Raw genomic sequence first — 6,285 nt, forward strand, 5'->3', positions numbered from 1 at the left:
CAGCCACAGAGCTGCCGCGTCTTTGCTGCTGTGTCTTTCCCGAGGCTGGAACTGTCCCTGGGGTGGGACTTGACTCCTGGGGCCCTGTCAGTCCTGTGCCTGGCTTTTTCTGATTGGGATGCCACAAGCCTTGTGGTCTATGTGAGGGGAGCTGCTGCACTGCAGCCCACCCCCAGGTTCCAAGCCAGTTCTTTTCCTGGTATAACTGGCGTTGGGCTTCCCTGGCAGCTCAGTTGGTAAAAATTCCACCTGCAAAGTGGGAGACGTGGTCAATCGCTGGGTTTCGAAGATCTCCTGGAGAAGGAAATGGCAAACTTTCCACTATTCTTGCCTGGGAAATCCCATGGACAGAGGAGCCTGGCAGGCATAGTCCATGGGGTCACAAGAGTCGGACACAACAGGCTGACTAAACCACCACTGCAAAACTGGGGACATGCTGCTACCGCTGTAGACCTTTGGTGGCAAAGTAATGTCTCTGCTTTTCAATATGCTATCTAGGTAGGTCATAACTTTTCTTCCAAGGAGTAAGCGTCTTTTAATTTTATGGCTGCAGTCACCATCTGCAGTGATTTTGGAGCCCCCCAAAAATGGTGTGGCTCAGAGGCCATGGTTTAATAGCCCCTGGTTTGTAATGTAAACCTATCTATCTATCATCTCTCTATGTATCTTTTGGTGTAGTTTTACAATTTTGTCTGAGTTTTAGGTGCATAGCATCATGATTCAGGATGTTTTGTAGATTATACTCATCATCATTTATTACGTGATATTGGGTATAATTCTCTGTGCTAGTCAATAGATTCTTATTGCTTATTTTATGTTTAATAGTTTATATTTGTAACAGTATACTGCTAATTTTTCTTCCCCTTCTCCAGTTTGGTAACCATAAATTTATTGTCTATGTCTATGAAGCTGATTCTATTTTATATATAGATACATTTGTATTACTTTTTAGATTTCACATATAAGTGCTATAGTATTTTTATGGATGACATATTTCACTATGAATGATCTTTTCTAGGTTCATCCATGTTGCTACAAATGACAAATCTTTATTCTTTCTAAGGGTAATATTCCTTTGTATATACATCCCACATGTTAAGAAAATTATCTGTTGTTGAGCACTTACTTGGCTTCCATATTTTGGCTATTGTAAATAATGCTGCTATGAATATTGTGATTCATGTAGTAGTATTTCAGTGACTTAAATCCACACTGCCTGTGTTCAGAGTGTGACCTCTTAACCATTATGGTATGGGGACTCCCTTTTCTGGGTTATAGTTACTTTCAAAATGTAACATTAACAGTTTCCCATTATTAAGATATATCCTCACTATGATATTATGATAAAAGCATGATTATTGTTTAGGTTATGCATTAGTGCAAAAAACTGCCCTTTGAAGAGCAGTACTTATTTTATTTTTATCTCTCCTAGTTCTGAGTGTTGGTGGGGCTCATTCAGGTGATTCTTGTAATCAGATTCTCAGGTGGTTCCAGTCTTATGGTGACTGGGGCTATAACCATGAGGAGCTCTGGTGACCGCTTTTAAATGGCTCAAATTGCTGGAGGGCTGGAACTACTGGGACTTCTTAGGCATGTGTATGTATCTTTCCACAAGTGGTCATTTATCATGGAAACTTTGAGTATGTTACAGACCTACACGGTGAGTAGGCAGACAGAGAGATGAAATGGAGATAGTGAGATAGATAGATAGAGACATAGACAGGCTGAACGACCAAGACAGAGAGGCAGAGACAGGTTTGTGTTGTGCTCCGTAACTGAGCCTTGGAGGCTAGGCTGAAACACTTGTGAGACAGCCTCTAGAGTTACTAAAGTTCAAGAGAGAGGGAATCACTTGAGGGGAGAGCTGGCAGAGTATTTGTAGTCATGACTCAAAAACACTATAAGTATAGATGTAATCCAGCAGAGGTCCCTTAACTATTGTAAAATGCATATAATACTGCTGTTAAAACCACAGTAAAATCAGTAGATTATGTGAGTTAAGATTTTAAAAACTAGTGGAATTATAAATATAAGGTGTTCTAAAAAAAAAAAAAGAGCGTCCTTATTTGACGCATTGAAGAGTGTGCTAAATTTCCAGTAGCTTTGTTTTTTTTTAAATTTAAATTTCTTTATTTCAATTGGAGGCCAACCACCCCACAACACTGCATCGGTTCCGCCACACATCAACACGAATCCCCCACGGTCGCACACGCGCTCCTCACCCTGAACACCCCCTCCCACATCCCCCCCAACACCACCCCTCCGGGCTATCCCAGTACACCAGCCCCAAGGATCCTGCATCGAACCAAAAAATTTTATTTTACTTTTGGCCCAGCATGTGGGATGGGGATCTTAATTCACAGACCAGCGATTGCACATGTGCTTCCTGCAGTGGAAGCTGGAATCTTAACCATTGGACCACCAGTGTAAGTACGTGCTCAGTCACTCAGTTGTGTCCAACAAGGTTTGTCTGTTCATGGGAGTTCCCAGGCAAGAATATTGGAGTGGATAGTCATTTTTCCTCCAGGAGATCTCCCCGACCAAGGAATCAAACCTAGGTTTCCTGCATCTCCTGCACTGGCAGGCAAATTCTCTACCACTGAGCCACTTGGGGAGCCCCTTAGACCAATAGGGAAGTCCTCAATTCAAGGATTCTGAGAGAAACTAATACATTGATAACATGATATGAAAATCTTATGGTTTAATATCTTAAGATAATAAGAACTGAATATTTTGAATCTATATGTTTATTTCACTAATTATTTAATATCACATAATAAATAAATGAAAAGATTATTATGACAGGTCAGAAATGAAGAAGTATATAGAATAAAAATTTAAATTGTTTTCATTGGAAATTCAGTTCAGTTCAGTTCAGTTCAGTCGCTCAGTCGTGTCTGACTATTTGTGACCCCATGAACCACAGCATGCCAGGCCTCCTTGTTCTTCACCAACTCCCAGAGTCCACCCAAACCCATGTCTATTGAGTCGGTGATGCCATCCAACCATCACATCCTCTGTCATTCCCTTCTTCGCCTGCCCTCAATCTTTCCCAGAATCAGTCTTTTCCAGCGAGTCAGCTCTTTGCATCAGGTGGCCAAAGAACTGGAGTTCAGCTTCAAACATCAATCCTTCCAGTGAACACCCAGGACTGATGTCCTTTAGGATGGACTGGTTGGATCTCCTTGCAGTCCAAGGGACTCTCAAGAGTCTTTTCCAACACCACAGTTCAAAAGCATCAATTCTTTTGCACTCAGCTTTCTTTATAGTGCAGTTCTCACATCCATACATGATCACAGGAAAAACCTTTTAGCCTTGACTACATGGATGTTTGTTGACAAAGTAATGCCTCTGCTTTTGAATATGCTATCCAGGTTGGTCATAACTTTCCTTCCAAGAGTAAGTGTCTTTTAATTTCATGTCTGCAGTCATCATCTGCAGTGATTTTGGAGCTCAGAAAAATAAAGTCAGGCATTGTTTCCACTGTTTCCTCATCCACTTGCCATAGAGTAATGGGACTGGATCCAGTGATCTTAGTTTTCTGAATGTTGAGCTTTGAGCCAAACTTTTCACTCTCCTCTTTCACTTTCATCAAGAGGCTCTTTAGTTCTTCTTCGCTTTCTGCCATAAGGGTGGTGTCATCTGCATATCTGAGGGTATTGATATTTCTCCTGGCAATCTTAATTCCAGCTTGTGCTTCATTGAGCCCAGCCTTTCTCATGATGTACTCTGCATATAAGTTCAATAAGCAAGGTGACAATATACAGCCTTGAGATAGTCCTTTTCCTATTTGGAATCAGTCTGCTGTTCCATGTCCAGTTCTAACTGTTGCTTCCTGACCTGCATATAGGTTTCTGAAGAGTGAGCTCAGGTGGTCTAGTATTCCCATCTCTTGAAGAATTTCCCATAGTTTATTGTAATCCACACAGTCATAGGCTTTGGCATAGTCAATAAAGCAGAAATAGATGTTTTTCTGGAACTCTCTTGCTTTTTTGATGATCCAGTGGATGTTGGCAATTTGATCTCTGGTTCCTCTGCCTTTTCTAAAACTGCCTTGAACACCTGGAAGTTATTGGAAATTCAGTGTATTCTAAAGATTGTTTCCTCTGTGGTCTACAAATTTACATATATTTACATACAATGTGTTTAATTTTATTTCCAAAGATGAGTGTCATGCTTATGTTTTTTAGAATTTCTGGAACTTTTTATTTGTTTAGTAATGTGACACGAGGAGTATTTAACAACATTGCCCATAATTGAACTGTTTTCTTTCATGGCTGTATAACTCATATCTATGTTGTAGATTAGTGTGTTGACAAATTGATAGCCATTTAAGTGCTAGTGGGAATATTCAGTGTGTAATCATGAACATGTACAAGTCTTTCTGCATGACATATAACTAGATAATGAGTTACTATATAAAACAGTGTGTATAAATTTTATTTCAATGGTATTTCCATATTATACTCCCTCAAAATTAGTCCTCCCAGATTATTTGTTCTACAAATTACTTGCAGGAATATTACTTGTTGACAATTTAAATTTCCCAGATTTTCCATACCACCTTTTATATGTCATTGGCCATTTCGCTTTTGTGAATTTCCTGTTTGTACTTTTCATTTATTTTCATATTGGAGTGCCAGACTTTTCACTGGAGATTTTTAGTCTTTCTTATTGCACAGTGACTACCAACCCTTTATCTATTACCCGTGCTGCTGTGTAGATTTGAGGAAACTTTTGTAAGCCTACATGCTTGATTTAAAAACATTTTCTACTATGGAAACATATTGTTCTACCTTCTTACTTTCTGTTAGTTTTAGTTTTCTTTAAATATGTGTAAGTTATCTAGGTGGGTTCTATGAGAAGTTCTTGGTAAATTTTCCTATAATTCCCCAAACCTCAATGTTTCTTCTTTAAAATAAACTATGCCTAAGGCTGATGAATGTTGTTTAAATGTTGTGGATGGTGGTCCCCTTGATCAAAGAGACAAGACTCATTCCCTGAGCTGGACATTTTGATAATAAACTGCTTTTCTGAGGTACAGTTTTCATCAGTACCTTCAGATTGTTTTCATTTGATTCACCAGGTTTTTACAAAATTTACGTGATTTTTGTCTTGTGCTCATTGTTTCTGCTTATTTCAGTCATAGTGGACCTAGGTTTAAAGAAAATAATGTCTATAATATTTTCTGTCATGATAAAGGATTGAATGTTTACATGTAAGTGTTATGGGAGGGAGGACGCAATAGCTTCCTGAGGAAAGAGACAAAAGAATGAGAAATGCTGATCTAAAGTGTGGTTATGATATAATATAATATGAAAGTGAAAGTTGCTCAGTCATATCCAGCTCTTTGGGACCCCATGGACTGTAGCCTGCCAGGCTCCTCTGTCCATGGAAGTCTCTAGGTCAGTGTACTGGAGTGGGTAGCTATTCTCTTCCCCAGCGGATATTCCCAACCTGGTATCAAACCCAGGTCTCCCATGTTGCAGGCAGATTCTTTACTGTCTGAGCCACCAGGGAAGCCCAAGAATACTGGAGTGGGTAGCCTATCCCTTCCCCAGGGGAATCTTTCCAACCCAGGAATTGAACCGGGGTCTCCTGCATTGCAGGCAGTTTCTTTACCAGCTGAGCTACCAGGGAAGCTCATATTATAATATAATAGTAAATAATTCAGTCTGTGTTCAACAAACCCATTGAATTTCTCATCATATCTGCAAGTAGCTAAGTGGTGCTCTGTCCTGAATTGTAAAAATATACATAGATTTAGATATGTATATAGATATAGATAAGATCATAGATATATTCAGGTAGCTTTGGAGAGAATGAAAATTCGAAAGTCTCTTTAGAGTTCAGTTAATTATTTTCTTAACATACAGTTGAGAACTTATATCCATTAGCAAAAGCTGGTTATGGGAGTGAAAATAATAGATGAATAAAAGGTGGGTGACAAAAAGAGAATTAGGTCATGAAATTAAAGATTTTTGCAAATATCTCAGTTTTATAGATGGAAGCATGTAGCAGTTGCTACATTTCTAATTCCATGAACACTCCAAAGGCAAATGAGTTTAACTGGATGAAGGCAAGTGTCTTGCCATGGCTTTAGGTAAGAAGTGTTGTTGAGGCTGGATGCACAGTAAAAATGAAGAACTATTAGTGGTCTCACTAATAAAATTAAAGGGTGAATCTTTCAAAAGAATTCCAATTATTGAACAATCTCTATAGCAAGGAAAAGCTATAAAATTCTATACAAAAATGAAGATAAAATTCTGAATATCTACAAAGTAA

Source organism: Ovis aries, chromosome 6 (assembly GCF_016772045.2).
Source record: "Ovis aries strain OAR_USU_Benz2616 breed Rambouillet chromosome 6, ARS-UI_Ramb_v3.0, whole genome shotgun sequence".
In the NCBI taxonomy this organism is placed as follows: domain Eukaryota; kingdom Metazoa; phylum Chordata; class Mammalia; order Artiodactyla; family Bovidae; genus Ovis; species Ovis aries.